This window comes from Hyperolius riggenbachi, chromosome 2 (genome assembly GCF_040937935.1).
Source record: "Hyperolius riggenbachi isolate aHypRig1 chromosome 2, aHypRig1.pri, whole genome shotgun sequence".
NCBI lineage: Eukaryota > Metazoa > Chordata > Amphibia > Anura > Hyperoliidae > Hyperolius > Hyperolius riggenbachi.
The window spans coordinates 474,616,419-474,635,604 of NC_090647.1; the positions used below are offsets into that span (position 1 = coordinate 474,616,419).

The following is a 19,186-nucleotide window of genomic DNA, read 5'->3' on the forward strand; positions in this document are numbered from 1 at the left end:
TTCAATGTGCTGCCTATTGAGTTGGATTGTCAATGCAACCCTATTCTCCCACTCTTCACACACTGACATCAACAACGCAGGAGAAATGCTAGCACAGGCTTCCAGTATCCGTAGTTTCAGGTGTTGCACATCTCATATCTTCACAGCATAGACAATTGCCTTCAGATGACCCCAAAGATAAAAGTCTAAGGGGGTCAGATCGGGAGACCTTGGGGGCCATTCAACTGGCCCACGACGATCAATCCACTTTCCAGGAAACTGTTCATCTAGGAATGCTCGGACCAGACTCCCATAATGTGCTGGTGCACCATATTATGGGTGTCAGGTTTGAGCAGAGGTTTACAGAAAAACTGTTTTTGATAGTTGTCCTTTGAAATGTCAAATATGTACAGTATTTTGGGAATTTTGCGTTTTGTGTTGTATGCAAATAGATTCATAGATTTTATGACAGGTTACTTAGTATGTACCTTTACTCCTGGATACTCCTGTTTTGTCTGAGAAAGCCGATTGTGTCCCGCAAAACTCTTTGCATTTTGGAGTTTATTAATAAATAAAAAGTATTTTTGAAATTGACCGTATTGGGTCATTAATAGGGAGGTAAGTCCAACACTCCCCCTCCTTTTTTAACAGTTTATTACATTTTATACTTTGTTGGTGCCGCTGTTATATCCATTTAGCTAGTTTCAAATAATGTAATTGCTTATTTCTAAACAAAATTGGAGTTTCCCTTAATCAGCTTTTAGCTTACTTACAAATGCAAAGCTACAGGTAGTCATTTTTTTATCATATGTCTCCCTACTGGTAAACATAACTCACATAAAGATGGTTTTCACCAAATGCAGTCATTTTTGAGGCTTGGTATGGTTACGGTAAGACCTAAATTTGAAACCAAAAGGACAACTCCTTGGCAATCCAAGATATCTAAAAATGGTAAATGAACAGACAGAGGATTCCACAATACAATAAGAACAAAACATAACAAAATTGGTGAGATCAAATCACACTGGGCCTGATGCACGAAAGGCCGGTAAGTCTGCCAAGTGCTGACAGCACATGCCAATTTCACCAGTACTGATGCCAGAGAAGCCGCGCCCGTTACATTATTAGCACCATGCCTGTTATAAACTGCATGCAGAAACAAAGTTTAAAAGTGCAATGGCCCCAAAACAAACCCTTGCTGTTTGCCACTGATGTCCTTAGCCTATTTACATGATGGTTTCTATAAGGAACCAAACTTTGCTGTTTATACCATCTGAGTAGAAACCTAATTGTAATTCACACACTTTGATATATATAACACATTTTTTACTAAATAATAAGACTTACATGAAAGAAAGAAACTGCTGTAAAATCAAAGCATTCTACTGTGGGCATAAAGTAAAACTGGATCTTGAAAAGCCCTTTAGATTCACTTGAATCCCAAGCTGTAAGTGGAATGCAATGCACTATTTCTAAAGCACCAGACTTAATTTTCAATATAAAAGTAAGGAAAATGGGCCTTCGAGGACATTTGTGCTTTCGGAAGAAGTGGAGGCATAATGAAGTAAGGCAAGGAATGCTTCCTTGTAAAAAAAAGGTCAATCACCAGAGACATACAGTACAAGCGTCAAGTAAAATGTAAACCAGTATTTTGTTCCTTTTTAAAGTAAAATTATGGTGTTTTATACATCGTGTTCAAGTGATCAGGACCGGATTTGTACTATTTACCGCCCACAGCCACTGTCAGCAGCTGCCCCTTCAGTATGGATAGCCAGATGAAACCCCCCCCCCAAGTACTAAAAGTAGCCAGATGACTCTCCCCCCTCCAGTTTAAATAGACTGAAGACTCCCCCCTTCCCTCCAGTATAGGTCTCCTGATACCCCCCATTTACCTCTAGTATAGGAAGCCAGATGATCCTCCCCCTTTCTGTATAGATAGCCTGATGACCACCCTCCCTCCAGTATAGATAGCCAGGTGACCCTTCCCTTACCCTAGTATAGTTTGCTGCCCACCCGCCCTTGATCCTGTGGTGCCCTAGGCCATGGCCTAGGTGGCCTTGGCTTAAATTCAGCCCTGCAAGTGATATTAAAGGATACACGATGCAACTTGAACTGCATGAGTGCAGAGTACTCCCTGCCATCACAAGAGGCGTGCGTCGCACTAATCCATGCGCAGAAGACCTTGATCCGCCCGCAAGTCGCGATCATTACAGAGTATACAGAGGCGGCCTGGAGGAGTGAAAAACTTTGACGGCCTTCTAAGGGCTCGGAGAAGCCCCAGGTGAGTAAAACTTTTCTTTTTTAGGTTGTCTTGCTGTTCTCATTTATAAATTAGAATCTGGCGAGAAGGTATTCATGGGATATTAACTGGAAGGTATGTTATTCTAATTTATAGATCAATGTCTGGTGATAAAAAAGCCAAGAGGTAATTTAATATTTACATTGAACTCTGAGGCTATCCACAGGCAACAGCAAGACACTTAAAGAATTACAGACACAATAAAGTCTGCTCCCTAGAGGAGCACCAATGCGGACCACATTGGGTAATTTATGAGAAATGACTACTGCCGCGTCACTTTCTGCCGGGGAAGGGGAAGTTTAAATGAAACAGAGAAGCACTGGAAAATGTTAGATACAAATCAGTGCCAAGAGAACCTCATTTTACATATACTGATATTATAAACAAGAGGCCATTGCCATTTTTAAATCTTTGTAAAACTGCTACAAAAGAGATGCTGGGCTCTCCATTACCACACGAACCCTAATGATAAAACAATGAGAGTTTTCTTCTTTCAGGGTCAACAGATTCTCCTCTAAGCAGACATCCTTGTTCTGTCTGGGCCAATATCAGGTCCAGCTTTCTGGATGCTGTCACTTGATCCCCAGAGGTCTCCAGGGCCCAGACTGGAAAAATGTAATGACATCATTGAAGCACTCTCACCAAAATCCAAAATTGTTTGGGATTTCTCTTGGGGGGCATGTGGCTATTTCTTGGGAGGGGGGGGAGGATCTTGAGGTAATTGCCAGAGGGAGAAAAAATCTAGGATATTTTGTTAAGTACACCCGAACTTTCTTGCAATACTTTTGCAAAAGCTTTGGTTGAACTTCCATCACAAAGACGATTACAGACATACATTTTGTTTCCACACCTGAAGTAGTAGATATTTTCACTGTGGAGTCTCCCTGTAAAGAGTCCCTGGCTTTTTCAAAATTTCTAGTATAAACAGTCATATTAGAGTGTTCAGTTGCAAATGTAACTCTTTAGGGCCCGTTTCCACTATAGCGTTGCGGAATCGCCGGCGAATCACCGCAGGCAAATCGCATGCGGGTGCGATTCCACATGCGTTTTTTGCCGCGATTTCGCATGCGATTTCGCATAGGTAAGGCTGTATGCGAATTTAACCATGTCACTGCCTGTGTAAATTAACATTAATACCTATGCGAAATCGCGGCAAAAAACGCATGGGGAAAACGCATGCGATTTCCCTATTAAATACATTGCGTGCGATTCGCCTGCATTCCACACGCAGGCGAATTCTGAGGGCCCTACCCTGCAGATTTTTTCTGCACAGAAAAACGTGCGGGGAAACGCACAAGTGGAAACAGTCCCATCCACTTGTACTGACTGTGCGAATCCGCATGCGGGCAACGCATGCGGATTCGCGATAGTGGAAACGGGCCATGAGTGTCTGGAGGAAGTGTCAGGTCTCACTTAGAAACAACAGCTGTGCAGATATTAATATAAAGACATTCCAAAATGAAAGACAATACCCCATATGGCAATACAGCTCTTTCCAGCATGGTTAGAGGACACTGTGCAGTAAAAATGGTTAATTAGACATGTGCACTACGGCAGAGAAAGGATCAAATAGGGTAATGAGCCCTGGTCAGCACGGGTGCTGTCACCAACCATTTGCTCAGGTGCAGCACTTGTAACAGGGTTTCCTGTACAGTCATTTTTGCCACATCCAGAAGTCCCCTGTTTATTGGATGGGAAGTTGCTCCACAGTAGCGTGCTGATTGGCTTGCACTAATGTGCAGAGCCGACATTCACCTTTCATGTAGCCCAACATGCAATACATCAGGCTGTCAAAAAGGTTCCCCTGCTTCACTCACAACACACTTAAAAGACAGCAGTCCATGAATCATTCACAAACTCCACTGTTTCCGAAATATGGCCACCCTAGGCACAGTAGCCAACGATCATGCCTAATTCAATATCTGTCAAATCTATTTTTTTCCTCATAACAGCCATGGTTGCAATATTGGCAACTTGTTGATAGGGATGCTCGGAAATCAACATTTCCAATCAAAACGCAGAAATTGGATTTCTTTTGAAATACCGCAACTTAGTAATTTTAGCCCAATCGCAGAACTCGGAAGCATTGGACCAAAGAGGGAATGCAGTCAACTCAAAAGTATTTGACCAATCAGAGCACGCAAAACAATGACCAAAAAAACTTCTTCAGAAAACGTAAATCGAATTTCTGCAGAAATACTGCATTAGTACAGCTCAGTAATTTTAGCCCAGTCACAGAACTCAGAAGTATTTGGCCAGAGAATGGAAAAAATGACCCACCCACCCAAAAAAAAAGACTCCACTGAAATTTAGAAATCAAAATCTGTGGGATTGTTAATCGGCATTGGCGAAAATCAGAATTTCCATGGAACCATTTCCAACCATCCCTACTTACTGACATATCACCTTACATACCCAGAAAGTCTGCATATGAAATGTGCATTCATTCATTGGCTGTACATCCCTGCCCTCAGCTGTAGACAGTGGTCAAGATAATTTTTGTGACTCAACTGCGTAATAATAATAATAATAGCAGCTCTGTAGCTACACCACTGATTAAATGGAATGGGAATCTATAGCTGAATCATTTCTGATCCTGTATTCATTTCACAGGTGTCTAGACGACATTTAAATACTAATGCACTGGCTGTCACGGACACCTTCTATCCGATTAGTTAATCCGTGCGTGCTTATTAAATGTCATTGATTGAAATGTATCTGAGTAATTTAATGGAACATGCACATGCTTCCATCTCTTTCAGCAGTTTTAATTTACATTGGAGAGGTTAAACATAGAAGTCTATAGGTAATTCACACAGAAATATTAATGGAAGACCGATGAACAAATGCTAGATTCTTACATGAGCAGCCTCAATAGAAGCACAGCTGAGTGCGAAACATCCGTCAGACTACCACTTACTACCCACCACCCACGCTCTCTATTTACTGGTATGTGTGTTTTAATCTTTACATGCAAAAGATGGAGCAATATAAATGTGTGATTGTATAGCGAAGCAGTGCTGTTCTCTTCTTCCTTACGTTCTTCTCGCAGAAGCAGCCCCAATTGGCCAGCTTGGCCCGGGAATCATCTAGCATTTAAAGCTGCACCGTAATGACATATTCAGGATACCTAGTTTTACATTAACTATCCTGGTTTTATAATCAAAACCCTTCCTATATCTATCTATCTATCTATCTATCTATCTATCTATCTATCTATCTATACATTGATGTATATTGGTATATAAACCCTGCCCTCCCAGTGATGTTTAGCCTAGGCTATGATGTCACGTCACGTAGCCTTCTCCTCCCAGTGCACTCTGGGAGACCAGGTGTTGTTTATGTTCACTTGAAAACAACAAGCAAACATTCTGCAGTGATGCACCTTGCCAGCAGTAAAGATGTCACCACCTGTGATAAATTTAAGACTGTACATGAGGGAGAGGAAAGATTTTACAATGGGCAAACTGTCTATTTAATTTATAAAGTACAGTAATATTGTGAAAAATAAGAACATTTTATCCATAAAGTTAGGTGGATGACAGTGGGACATACAGTAGTTCCAATAATACACCTGTTTGTTGTGTATGCTGTAACACATGGATTTATCCATGCTATTTTATGTGACTTACAGTTTAAAAAAGTATTACCCGTTAGCTATATAACACATAAAATGACTGGCTATTGAGGCACGTTTGACGTCTGTGCTGCTCGTGTTATTTGCCCACACACCTTTATTTTAAAGAGAAACCGTAACCAAGAATTGTACTTCATCCCAATCAGTAGCTGATACCCCCTTTCCCATGAGAAATCTTTTCCTTTTCACAAACAGATCATCAGGGGGGGTCTGTATGGCTGATATTGTGGTGAAATGCCTCCCACAGTGTTAGGGACCATGGTTCTGACATCACACTGTGGGAGTCTTGTTGCATTCTGGGAAATAACAGCTGTTTACAGCTGTTTCCAACTGCCCCCCCCCAAAAAAAAAAAAACAAGCAGCATCACCTTCCACTGACATCACCTGCCAGCAGTAAAAATCACACCATGTGATAAATGTCAGAAAGTAAATCAAGGATAGGAAAGATTTAACAATGCGCAAACACTGACTAAATCATTTATACATAATTATTGTAAAAATGAAGCATTTTTTTATAACATTATTTTTACTGGAGTTCCTCTAAGTGTTGCATAGTTAACAGACATTCGCTTTGAGCTGTAAGACTTTACACATGTTAACTTTTACACATGAAAAATATTGTAGGTAAATCCATGCGTTAAGGCATAACGCTGCACTGTAAATGAATGACTATTATCAATATTATTATTATTTAGCATTTATATAGCTCCAACATCTTCCGTCATGCTGTACAGAGTATATTGTCTTGTCACTTAACTGTCCCTCAGAGGGGCTCACAATCTAGTCCCTAATATAGTCATATGTCTATGTATGTATCGTGTAGTGTCTGTTTCGTAGTCTAGGGTCAATTTAGGAGAAACCAATTAACTACGTGAACCAACTTTCATGTTAAAGTAAACCTCTGAGGTTCAAAAAGAGAAAGATCAGGAGAAGGAATACTCTGGATCCTCCAGCACCTTCCCTTGTCTTCTTCCACCAGGCCGTTCCAGCGCTGAGACTACCAAAGCTTGCGCCAACACTCTGCCTGCGCATGGAGGAAAAAGCCGAACCTGATCGGGTCCGTCCTATTGTGCATGCATGTTGGGGGGGAGGGGGTGCAACTCTGGAATGGCCTAGTGGATAGGTATGGGGTAAGCCTCTGCGTTATCCGGAGGCTTTCATCTATTGAGGTGAGTACCACTTTGGGGTTTCCCTCTACAGATACATTTCGAACACAAAAGGGGAGCAACCTGCACAATACTTACAAGGTTAAGTCAAAACTGATGACTGTGATACAGGACAGGTACTCTTCAGTGTCTGCAGAATGATTTTCTATCCATCTTCAGCTTCTCTTGTAATTTCCTGAACAACACTCAGCGTCAGTGATTTGGACTCTGCCATCTTTCTCAGTTTCCCTGTTATCAGAGAGCTCTGAATAATTTATATATACATAAAATTAAAGGATTTCCTTCCGTCTTAAAAGCTAATATGCATCTGTGAGCCTTTTTCAAATGATGTTGTTTTTTCTCATTGAAAATATGTAAAAAACAGCTACTATACACGTTGATGGGAAGACCTGTAGCGGTTGTGTTTGGATATAGAGATACTGGCCCATATGCAATTCATTTTCGAGGTTTCTCCAGGGTGATTTTTTAAATTTTGTCAATAAAATGCATTTTAAAGTGATCCTAAAGTTAAAAAAATGACTTTTACTCACCTGGGGCTTCCAATAGCCCCCTGCAGTTGTCTGGTGCCCTCGCCGTGTCCCCGCCGGCAGCCACTTCCGGTTTCGCCGGCAGACCCAGACAGGCTGGGAACGCGAGTGATTCTTCGCGTTCCCAGCCACAATAGCTCCCTCTATGCTGCTATAGCAGCATAGAGGGCCCCTATAGCAGCATAGAGGGAGCTACTGTGGCTGGGAACACGAATAATCACTCGCGTTCCCAGCCTGTCGGGTCCTGACGGCGAAACCGGAAGTGGCTGCCGGTGGCGGGGACTGGAGGATCGGAGGGAGACGGCGTGGGCACCGGACAGCTGCAGGGGGCTATTGGAAGCCCCAGGTGAGTAAAAGTCATTTTTTTTACTTTAGGATCACTTTAAGCCATCAGAAAGCAAGAAAATGCTCAAAATAATTTTGATAGTCCTTTTTCCATTTACTTTATGGTAGTTTTTTAGTTAAAAAGTGCTGGAAAGTTATTTTAATTGAAGATGAAAAATTATCTTCTAAGAGAAAAGTCAGGTGAAAAAGTGAATTGCATATTGGCCCCAGTGTCATTACTGACACATGCAACAGTGAGTGGGGTATATTCACTAATCACTAAACAGTGCAAGGATTAGCGGGGTGTACACAAGTAGTGTAATTCCCGTGACACGTATCACCTATATGTTGTGGGTATAATTTCTATTACTGGCGGACCTGGTGAGTGTATCACTGACTAAGTCAGCCTCTTATGCATGTTATACCCACAACATGTTCTCAGTGTTGCCAGCTCATCCCTTTAATTACTGACACATCTAAGTTATACAGGTTCTGGGGCTATTTGCACATAATCAGTGCCTTAACTGCATCTACCTAGCCACAAAACCTGTATAATTCATATGTGTCAGTAATTAAAGGGATGAGTTGGCAACACTGCATGTTCCTGGTTTGTACAATGTGTGTAATGCTCGTTTAGCACATCGTAAAGATTAGTAAATGTAATCCACTGTTTATTTTCATATAGATTTAAGGTGGCCACACACCATACAATTGTCATGCAATCTGGCTGTACAATCAATCACCAAGTGCTGTTATACTACATGGATGTTGGTAAGATGATATAAAAATTGTCCAGTCAGATTGCATGAAAATTGTATGGTTCGTCCATGCTGAAAACAGGCCTGGAAAGAGTTATATTGGTGTATGTGCACCACCAACTGGCGGTAGGCACATATTACAGCATTACAGAAAATTCAAACTAATACCATACTGTATATTGTACAGAGAATGACACTAATTGCCACACTGGTCGGAACTCAGCCGTGACGGACTATAACGACCACCAAGGCTAAGAGTCTTGCAGCAGACCAGAATGTGTACAATGACAATCCCTAAAGATCTTGCATGTCAGACCTTTAGCTATGCCTAAGCATGACCCAATGGGATTGTTCTTGGCACATCCCCACCCGCTGAAAGCTGCTATGTCAGATGCGCTTGTCGTCCCTTCCCTCCCCCCCCCCCCCCCACGCACGCATCGCAACAGAGGCGTCACCAGCCAAAGGCGACAGTGCACTAACAACACTGTACAGAAGTGTAATCAGCCTTTGCACAGGATGCGTCTTTTGCTATGCAGGGGGGAGCGGAGAAACGATGAGCAGGTGTAATGGAGAAGTTTCTTGTGGTGGGAGCAGCGAGAACAATGACATTGTGCTGTGCCCGGGCATTGCTACAAATCTAACACGCCGGATCTTCATGCAATCGTTGTGTGCCTGATATAGTCACGCTGGTCTGACCATAATGACCACCCCTGCCAAGGCAGTCGTTATGGTGCACCACTCAGAGTTTAGACCAGCGTGTGTATGGACCTCTACGGCTGGTTTAGGCGGATATCTCAATCACCTGCCCAGAGTCTCATCCAAATGCTTTTCTGCAAGCGTGCAGAAAAGCATTTGCCGACTTTCAGCTGCGATTCCCATCGATCGTCATTTTTCATCCCGCAGGGGGACATAGGAGTGCAACGCTAATGGACCCCAGAACGACCAGACCCTGCTGCTTTCAGACAGTGGAAAAAATAAAGATCAAAATGCTGCTTTTGCATAAACAGCGGTAAATAATGTGCAGGTGTGCGTGTGAACTGGCCCTTAGTTGTTGTACCACACAAGAGAGATGTTTTAGGTAAACACTGTATGGTATTTATTTCTGCATCTGTAGATTTATTTCTGCATCCATATTTGAGGAGGATTTCTATTTGTGATTAGAAAGTTGAAATTTTAATTTAATTTTTGACATGATTTTGTTTTGAAACTTATATAGCATATAGCACAATGTACACAACTCTCATGTTGCTTCTATAACACGCGTTATGCAAATAGTGGCACCGTAGAGCAATGTTAATGTTGTTTATAGAATAAACCCCGTTGATAGATAGATTATCCTCTTAAAACCAGTACAGACTTAATTTTACTAAGATGCACTAAATACTTCTACAAGACGTTTATGGTCAAACGAGTACATAAATGGGAAAATGAGTAAAAATACAGACTTTCAACTTTACATGAGTAATAGACTCTGATATTATTGGATATAATGAACTTATTGCCATAAACATTTTATAGATATCGTAATTTCTGTATAACTTCTTAATATAATGAATTCTGTACTCATTTTACATGGATTATTTACGTATCACTCTATCTTAAATTAACTAATTAAATGCGTGTCTATGAGTTGGCTTAGTGAATGGTTATCTTTTAGAACATTTTATAGCTTGCTCATAAAAGTAGTTTGCTTTGAATTGCATGCAGATTAGCTCCAAACGAGATGTTGCAATGGTTTTAATCCACATAATGTACTCTGTTTTCAGTACTTTACATTTCCTTTATATTCTAAAAAAGATATAAAGGTTATGTGCTGAGATGATCTGCATGTATGTGAAGGAACATTCCATCTCCCATGGTTTCTGAATATGTCAACGATGCCGACATCTGGCAGGATAAAGTATGTCCTACAGCAGAACAATACCACAAGGCTTTTTTTAATGAACATGGCTGAAAACATTCTGAGCCCCCGACCTGAGGCCGTATCCTCGATCATTTTCCTGATGAAGTGTACGATATAATTCCTTCTACTTCTCTAGCACCTCAATGCAGCTGTGTCACTCCTTACATTGGAAGTGGTGGGATTCTCTGCAGGTACCTGGAGAAGCCTTCAATCTGCCGTTGTTATTGTAAATGTCAATGCTGCTGGAAGCGCAATCCTTGAATTATATGCCTGACACAAATGTAACTGATTTTATCCAGTATTTGCATTATAAGTATGTAAAATTGTTGTTGGATCGTGAGTAGAAAAGAAATATTTTTAAAAGATGAAATCTACAAGGATGGAGATTTTTTTTTTTTATGTTTTTTGCAACAGCTCTCGCTTATTAGATCTATCGAATAATAACATTGCATACCTACCGTATATCTTTGTAAAAATGTTATAACCAGTACCAGGCCCGGTCCACCCATGATGCCAAGTGAGGCGACTTCCTCAGGCAGCAGAAGTCTGGGGGCAGCACCAGACAGAAACAGGAAGTGAAGAGAGTACCTGGCCAACCTATCCTGGGGGCACTTGTACCTGACTAACCTATACTGGGGGCAACGGTACCTAGCTACCAATACTGGGGGCACCTATACCTGGCTACCTACCTATACTGAGGGTGTCTTTTTGGGGGGCTCACCACAGCTATAATATGCGGTGCAAATTGTCGGTTGCTGTGCGATCATTCCAATTGGGGGGGGGGGGGGGCTTGCCTCGGGCAGCAAAAAGTCTAGAACCGGCCCTGACCAGTACACAACTATTTATTTATTTCATTATATGTCCAGATATTAAAGCAAATCTTTTTTATGAGATAATGAATTATATGTGTATAATGGATAATAATAATAATATTAATAATAATAAATAATGATAATAATAATAAATAATGATAATAATAATAATATAATTATGGATAATAAATAGAACATTAGTAGCAAAGAAAAGAATCTCATATTTTTTTTTTCTATTACAGGAAAAGTTAACAAACTTGAGTTGATATCTATGCAAAACTTCTCGGAGCTAGTTGACCAATTTGGTTGAACTCAGTCCTGTTTTCTGAAGAGCTTAAAGGACAACTGTAGCGAGAGGTATACAGAGGCTGCCATGTTTATTTCTTTTTTAAACAATACCAGTTGCCTGGATGTGTCCTGATGATCCTCTGCCTCTACTACTTTTAGCCATAGACCCTGAATTACCATGCAGCAGATCAGGCGTCTCTGACATTAGTGTCAGATCTGACAAGATTAGCTGCATGCTTGTTTCTGGTGTGATTCAGACCCCACTGCAGGCAAATAGATCAGCAGGGCTACCAGGCAACTGGTATTGTTTAAAAGGAAATAAATATGGCAGCCTCCCCATACTGTCCACTACAGTTGTCCTTTAAAGGGCAACTGAAGTGAAAAGAATATGGAGGCTGCCATATTTATTTCCTTTTCAACAATACCAGTTGTCTGGCAGCCCTGCTGATCTATTTGGCTTCAGTAGTGTCTGAATAACATCACAAACAGGTATGCGGCTAATCTTATAAGATCTGACAATAATGTCAGAATCACCTGATCTGCATATGCTTGTTCAGGGTCTATGGCTAAAAGTATTAGAGGCAGAGGATCAGCAGGACTCATCCAGGCAACTGGTATTGCTTAAAAGGAAATAAATATATCAGCCTCTTTATCCCTCTCACATCCTTTAAACATCGAAAAGTGAGAGACAGTTTGTGACAAGGTTTTACTGCAAGAAAGTTCAAAGGGAGATCTGTTTTGTTTTACAGCTTACAGTACAAAGTGTGGATTGTAAACTGAAACTGTGAAAGTCTGATGCAATGTTTTAAATAAAGCTATATACCTGAAAATAAAAAAAAATGAGACTCTTTTCATAGTTACATAATTATTTTGGTTGAAAAAAGACATACGTCCATCGAGTTCAACCAGTATACAGTACAACACCAGCCTGCTCCCTCACATATCCCTGTTGATCCAGAAGAAGGCAAAGAAACCCTTACAAAGCATGGTCCAATTAGCCCCTAAAGGGAAAAATTCCTTCCCGACTCCAGATGGCAATCAGATAAAATCCCTGGATCAACATCATTAGGCATTACCTAGTAATTGTAGCCATGGATGTCTTTCAATGCAAGGAAAGCATCTAAGCCCCCTTTAAATGCAGGTATAGAGTTTGCCATAACGATTTCCGGTGGCAATGCATTCCACATCTTAATCACTAATAATGTAAAGAACCCTTTCCTAAATAAATGGCTAAAATGTTTTTCCTCCATGCGCAGATCATGTCCTCAAGTCCTTTGAGAAGGTCTAGGGACAAAAAGCTCATCCGCCAAGCTATTATATTGCCCTCTGATGTATTTATACATGTTAATTAGATCCCCTCTAAGGCGTCTTTTCTCTAGACTAAATAAACCCAGTTTATCTAACCTTTCTTGATAAGTGAGACCTTCCATCCCACGTATCAATTTTGTTGCTCGTCTCTGCACCTGCTCTAAAACTGCAATATCTTTTTTGTAATGTGGTGCCCAGAACTAAATTCCATATTCCAGATGTGGCCTTACTAGAGAGTTAAAGAGGGGCAATATTATGCTAGCATCTCGAGTTTTTATTTCCCTTTTAATGCATCCCAAAATGTTGTTAGCTTTAGCTGCAGCGGCTTGGCATTGAGTACGATTATTTAACTTGTTGTCAATGAGTACTCCTAAGTCCTTCTCCAAGTTTGATGTCCCCAACTGTATCCCATTTATTTTGTATGGTGCTAGACCATTAGAATGTCCAAAATGCATGACTTTACATTTGTCAACATTGAATTTCATCTGCCATGTATGTAGCCATCCTATCCAGATCCTGTTGCAATGTGACACTATCTTCCTGAGAGTTGATGATTCTGCACAATTTTGTATCATCTGCAAAAATAGCAACATTGCTCACTACTGCATCTACTAGGTCATTAATAAATAAATTGAAGAGCACTGGACCCAGAACAGACCCCTGTGGGACCCCACTGCTAACAGTCTCCCATTTTGAGTACGATCCATTGACCACAACTCTTTGTTTTCTGTCCATTAGCCAGTTCCCTATCCATGAACACAGACTCTTCCCCAGTCCTTGCATCCTCAACTTTTGCACCAGACTTTTGTGGGGAACAGTGTCGAAGGCCTTTGCAAAGTCCAAGTATATCACATCTACAGCATTCCCAATATCCATATTAGCATTCACTACCTCATAAAAGCTGAGCATGTTAGTCAAACAGGACCTGTCTTTAGTAAACCCATGTTGATGCTGAGAAATTATATAATAATATAATAATATAGATTATTTTCTACTATGAAGTCATGTATAGTATCTCTTAGTAACCCCTCATATAGTTTGCATACAACTGATGTTAAGCTTACAGGTCTATAATTTCCTGTATCTGATTTTTTGCCCTTCTTAAATAATGGGAAAATGTGGGCTGTACGCCAATCCAGTGCTGGGCGTAATGGAAAAAGCTACGCTTACGGATCATTACGCGTAATTTTACGCTATTACGCATTACGGAATTACGCTTACGGCGAGACATTCAGTTTCGGTACATGTCTGTAATTACGCATAGCCCTTACGCAATTACGCGTAAGAATACCGTAATTCAGGTTGTTACGTTATAGGCTTACGCGTAAAATCCTACTAGCAATTCATGCGTAAGGTCATGCTGCCAAGCGGAAAAGTTGACGCATGGATCAATGTTAGGTAGCCGCCGACTTTAAGGGTTAATAGCAAAGCCCCCTTAAGTGCTAAGAGCCTTAAAATTTGGAGAATATATTAAGGAGATCAAAAGGAATAAGAGGAAAAATTTTTTTTTCAAAAAGACCTTATAGTTTTTGAGAAAATCGATGTTAAAGTTTCAAAGGAAAAATATATACATTTAAAAACCCGCCGACTTTAACGGTTAATAGCAAAGCCTGCTTAAAATTTAGGAACACCAAATTCACAGGGTATATTAAGGGGATCAGTGGGAATAAGAGGAAAATTTTTTTTTTCAAAAAGACCTTATCGTTTTTGAGAAAATCGATTTTTAAGTTTCAAGGGCAAAAATGTCTTTTAAATGCGGAAAATGTCAGTTTTTTTTGCACAGGTAACAATAGTGTTTTATTTTCATAGATTCCCCCAAGTGGGAAGAGTTTTACTTACTTCGTTCTGAGTGTGGGAAATATTAAAAAAAAACGACGTGGGGTCCCCCCTCCCAGACCTCTTTAACCCCTTGTCCCCCATGCAGACTGGGATAGCCAGAATGCGGAGCACCGGCCGCGTGGGGCTCCGCACCCTGACTATACCAGCCCGCATGGTCCATGGATTGGGGGGTCTCAGAAGGGGAGGGGCAGCCAAGCTTTCCCCTCCTCCTCTGAGCCCTTGTCCAATCCAAGGACAAGGGGCTCTTCTCCACCTCCGATGGGCGGTGGAGGTGGAGGCCGCGATTTCCTGGGGGGGGGGGGGGTTCATGGTGGCATCTGGGAGTCCCCTTTAAAAAGGGGTCCCCCAGATGCCCACGCCCCCTCCCAGGAGAAATGAGTATAGAGGTACTTGTACCCCTTACCCATTTCCTTTAAGAGTTAAAAGTAAATAAACACACAAACACATAGAAAAAGTATTTTAACTGAACAAAAAACATGACCACGAAAAAAGTCCTTTAAAATTCTTAATTAACCATTAATACTTACCTGTCCCTTTAAAAGCCAGTTCCCACGCAATATCCTCGGAAATATACTAATCAGTTACAATGTAACAAAGTTGTTACAATGTAACAACTTTGTTACTTTGTAACACCACCGCACCCGACGTCACTCGCCGCTCACCCGCCGGCCGCCGCATACACTCTAAGTCCCCGCCGGCTCCCGCCGTCCACTCCGCCCACACCTGTCACCCATATACATGCTGGCACCCATGGGGCGTACGTTAAAAAGGGGCGCTGGGAAAAAAGGGCGCGGGGTTTTAAACGATAAGCATGGATAACGTTTAAAAATGTATTGTACTGTATTTCGTTTAAAATTAATGTTTTATAAAGTTATAAATCATTAAATAATGTGCATTAAATCGGCAATTGTAAAAACGTTAATCTTTCGTTTAAATAGTGAAACGTATAATAACGTTTAAAAAAAAAATTACTAAGTAACCCTCCCTGTACCTACCCCTAACCCCTAGACCCCCCTGTTGATGCCTAAACCTAAGACCCCCCCTGTTGGTGCCTAAGTAACCCTCCCTGTACCTACCCCTAACCCCTAGACCCCCCTGTTAGTGCCTAAACCTAAGACCCCCCTGTTGGTGCCTAAACCTAAGACCCCCCTGTTGGTGCCTAAACCTAAGACCCCCTGTTGGTGCCTAAACCTAAGACCCCCCTGTTGGTGCCTAAACCTAAGACCCCCTGTTGGTGCCTAAACCTAAGACCCCCCTGTTGGTGCCTAAACCTAAGACCCCCCTGTTGGTGCCTAAACCTAAGACCCCCCTGTTGGTGCCTAAACCTAAGACCCCCCTGTTGGTTTTTTCGTTTAAAAAATAATGTAAAAAAAAAATGTGTACTGTTTTTCGTTTAAAAATAATGTTTGAAAAAAAATATTGTACTGTTTTTCGTTTAAAAATAATATTTAAAAATGTATAAATCATTAAATAATGTGTAATCATGAGAAGCAGTAATAAAACGCCGCTTTTAAAACGTTATTTTTCTCCGGCGCCCTTTTTTCCTATCGGGCGCCCATTAAACGATATTTATTATGGGAGTGAATGGCGGCGCCCGATTTGTCCACTAGCCTCCTGCGCCCTTTTTTACTGTTACCACCCATGGGTGCCAGCATGTATATAGGTGACATGTGGGAGAGGCGGGGAGGGCAGCGGAGCCGGCGGGGACTTAGCGTCCTGAACCCGACAGAGCTCTGAGCTATATAGCTCAGAGCTCTCTAAAGCATCTTTGTATTTGGGCTCCAAGGAGCCCCATTGGTCCTTAGCAGACCAATGGGGTTCCTTCTGATTTGAAGGAACCCCATTGGTCTGCTAAGGACCAATGGGGCTCCTTGGAGCCCAAATACAAAGATGCTTTAGAGAGCTCTGAGCTATATAGCTCAGAGCTCTCTCGGGTTCAGGATGCTAAGTCCCTGCCGGCTTCACTGCCCTCCCCGCCTCTCCCACATGTCACCTATATACATGCTGGCACCCATGGGTGCCAGCATGTATATGGGTGACAGGTGTGGGCGGAGTGGACGGCGGGAGCCGGCGGGGACTTAGAGTGTATGCGGCGGCCGGCTGGGTGAGCGGCGAGTGACGTTGGGTGCGGTGGTGTTACAAAGTAACAAAGTTGTTACATTGTAACAACTTTGTTACATTGTAACTGATTAGTATATTTCCGAGGATATTGCGTGGGAACTGGCTTTTAAAGGGACAGGTAAGTATTAATGGTTAATTAAGAATATTAAAGGACTTTTTTCGTGGTTATGTTTTTTGTTCAATTAAAATACTTTTTCTATGTGTTTGTGTGTTTATTTACTTTTAACTCTTAAAGGAAATGGGTAAGGGGTACAAGTACCTCTATACTCATTTTTCCTGGGAGGGGGGGTGGGCATCTGGGGGACCCCTTTTTAAAAGGGACTCCCAGATGCCACCATGAACCCCCCCCCCCCCCCAGGAAATCGCGGCCTCCACCTCCACCGCCCATCGGAGGTGGAGAAGAGCCCCTTATCCTTGGATTGGACAAGGGCTCGGAGGGGGAGGGGAAAGCTTGGCTGCCCCTCCCCTTCCGAGACCCCCCAATCCATGGACCATGCGGGCTGGTATAGTCAGGGTGCGGAGCCCCACGCGGCCGGTGCTCCGCATTCTGGCTATCCCAGTCTGCATGGGGGACAAGGGGTTAAAGAGGTCTGGGAGGGGGGACCCCACGTCGTTTTTTTTAAATATTTCCCACACTCAGAACGAAGTAAGTAAAACTCTTCCCACTTGGGGGAATCTATGAAAATAAAACACTATTGTTACCTGTGCAAAAAAACCCTGACATTTTCCGCATTTAAAAGACATTTTTGCCCTTGAAACTTAAAAATCGATTTTCTCAAAAACTATAAGGTCTTTTTGAAAAAAAAATTTTCCTCTTATTCCCACTGATCCCCTTAATATACCCTGTGAATTTGGTGTTCCTAAATTTTAAGCAGGCTTTGCTATTAACCGTTAAAGTCGGCGGGTTTTTAAATGTATATATTTTTCCTTTGAAACTTTAACATCGATTTTCTCAAAAACTATAAGGTCTTTTTGAAAAAAAAAATTTCCTCTTATTCCTTCTGATCTCCTTAATATATTCTCCAAATTTGAGGCTCTTAGCACTTAAGGGGGCTTTGCTATTAACCCTTAAAGTCGGTGGCTTTTTTATATTATACGGGAGCGTAATATTACGCGATTACGACAGACTGTGTAATTTTAATGGGAGTTTACTGTCTTACGCGTAATTTGTTACGCGTAATAACGTAACCTACGGTCTAAGCGTAATTAATTACGCGTAATACCGTAACCTTACACGTAACGCTTACGGTGCATTTGTAGTGAATTACGATGCATAATTACGCTAATGCGTAATTTCGGCCCAGCACTGCGTCAATCCACTGGGACTTTGCCAGTTGCAAGAGAGTCACAAAAGATAAGATAAAGGGGTTTATCTATAACTGAACTTAATTCCCTTAGGACCCGAGGATGCATGCCATCCGGGCCAGGTGCCTTGTTTATTTCTTTGCTACTTATGTCCTATTTATTATCCATACTACACAAACAATTAATTATGTCATATGTTTCTTTTCGGTTCAGATTTGCTTTAAAGTGGAATTGTGATGATACACAGTATAATGAAATAAAATAAAAAATATCTTATTATCTAAATTCTTTTATCTGGGTTAGTGATTTGAAGATGGCAGCCTCCATATTCCTAACACTTAAGGTTCCCTTTAAAAAATATTGTATAGCGTATAGCCACTTTAACTGGGAACATCACACATTGCTTTCCTCTATACTGGAGATGATGATGGAAGTTTATTTAAAATTCTATGCCAATGCAAAGAAAACTGGGGCACAACCTGAGCAAAACTAGAGCACAAAGCAACCAATCACAATTCTTGATGTAGGCATCTGCTCCACTTTTGTACCAATCAGCCCCAATATTCATTGCACTAGTTTTGATGCATCTGCTACATTGTGTGGTGCATTCCACTGCGCATCCCCACTCGTAGTGTGTACAGTGGTCAACAAGGTGGCCACACACTGGTCACGCAAGGTGGCCATACACTGGTCAACATGGCCCACTGATAGATGCCTTTCCAATCATTATCTGATCATCCATCTGATTGAATCCCTCCACACACTACACACAGGTTTTTAATGGATTTGAGCATGAAATTGATTTAAAATCTGCGCGCGCCTGCTGGGTCTCCCAGTCCTCACCTGGAGCATTTGGGGGGAGTGGCAGAGCTTCTCTCACCTGTCCGTTGCCCGGTTACCGTCTCTTCTCTCCCTGTTGT

The 19,186-nt window shown here is 41.7% G+C and overlaps 1 protein-coding gene across 6 annotated transcripts in view; it reads right to left on the minus strand.

Moving 5' to 3' along the window:
• The window catches only part of SGSM2 (small G protein signaling modulator 2), a 470,219-nt gene that overhangs the window by 307,909 nt on the left and 143,124 nt on the right, over nucleotides 1-19,186 (minus strand). Inside the window, exon 2 of one of the 6 annotated variants that reach the window (XM_068265984.1) lies at nucleotides 7,160-7,256. The exons of the other annotated variants lie outside the window; for them this stretch is intronic. The gene's annotated coding sequence lies outside the window, so the exon portion shown is untranslated. The remainder of the gene's footprint in view (nucleotides 1-7,159; nucleotides 7,257-19,186) is intronic. 6 annotated transcript variants of the gene reach the window in all.